Below are 1,683 nucleotides of genomic sequence, written 5' to 3'. Positions count from 1 at the left end.
TTTTTTCAGTCTTCTTGCTGAGAGCGCGAGCGTGCACTTAAAATCAAACTCATACGTAATGTTATTTCCAAATTAAAATGCAAACGAGTATAACGTTAAATAAAATAAGCTCTATAGTAAATCGTAATTCTAGCCTGAGGTTTTTAAAGGTTAAAGAACTGATTTGTTTTGCATCTTTCATTATTAAAAAACATAAACATTTATTGATAATTTCATCTTTCTGTCCAATATACTCGTCAATTGTTTGTAATTAAGCACAAAGCTACACAATGTGCTATCTGTGGTCTGCCTACCACTGGTATTGAAACCCGGATTCTAGCATTGTATGTCCGCAGACATACCGCTGTGCCACTAGGGGGCAATAATCGTCCACAAAATATCTTGCTAGATATGTATTTATATTACCTAAAGGGAACATCGGTATGATTTTACACTTTGTATTATAAAAGTTTCTAAATCATATTTAATTATTAAACAAAACTAAAATTATATCATTACATACTTTCTTAGCATCTCATCTTACATTTTTTACAACTAAACGTAAATTAAGGATTGATAATGAGGAAACCACTTTATATAAAATTAAAATGTTAAAGTATTTTTCTTTGCTGTGTTTTCTGTTTAGCGCAAAGCTACACAAATAGAATATATCTGATGTTCCCAATATAATTATCAAAACCTAATTTTTAACGTTATAAGCCCTCAAAGTTATTGATGCGCCACCGAAAAATTATCAAATATAACAGTTTATAACTGTTAGTAGTGTTTTTCTAATGTTCAAAGAAAAATAAAATTGGGTTCCTAACCCAATATTCTGTATTTTGTAGAACACAAATTAAATGGTTGTCATAATTCAGAAAATTTTTCAGTGTGATTCCAGATCTATATTTTCTCGAAATTTAAATATCATTTGTGAAATAATAACATAACATCGAACTTAACAGTAGCTTACCAGTTGGCTCAATCTGAATAGATTTTCTGTTCGTCGTTGTCTTTAACATACTTGTCCAGTAAAATGACTTTCTTCTCCAAAGCATGAAACAATTTTCAGTTCGTACCTATTGAATTATCGTTAACAGTTCAACAACTGAATCATTTTCGCAAAAATATATACTAATTCTGTAGTTTCTGAGTCCGATATTGCACAAATAAATGTTTTGCAGGATGTTGTAGGGCCAGATACGCAGTGGCATTTTTTGTCTTCTATGCCATCTGCATGATGTACTCGTTTAGGACTTCTCTCAGTATTAGTATGGTCGCCATGGTAAATCATACTGCTCTCAGAGCTTTATCTGTTTATCAGGAAAACCAAAGTGTTTTCAGGGAATGTCCTCTTGTAGATGATATATATTTGGAAAAAGAAAAAATGGAGGTAAGGATAGTAATATAAAAATGTTTTAAACTTAGTTTTATAATTACTGTAGTTGCAGTTAAATCCAAATGCGCATGTCAACAGCATCTTGCAACTTCATCTCAAAGCTTCGGTTATATTCGTTATCGTAAAGTGCTCCCCTATTCACAAAACGTTGTCCAGTGAGCTCTTTGTGTTATAACTTGGAGAAATCACTGTCATTCACGGGGCGTGCCGGTCGAGCGCTAATTTTTTTTTTTTAGGTTATAAATGCTGGGAGAATGTCACATAACTGTTATACATTTGGGTGGTAAAACATTTCTGTTTTTTAT

The sequence above is a fragment of the Limulus polyphemus genome, unplaced genomic scaffold (assembly GCF_000517525.1).
Source record: "Limulus polyphemus unplaced genomic scaffold, Limulus_polyphemus-2.1.2 Scaffold7326, whole genome shotgun sequence".
Classification (NCBI taxonomy): domain Eukaryota; kingdom Metazoa; phylum Arthropoda; class Merostomata; order Xiphosura; family Limulidae; genus Limulus; species Limulus polyphemus.
This window is presented reverse-complemented; position numbering follows the sequence as displayed.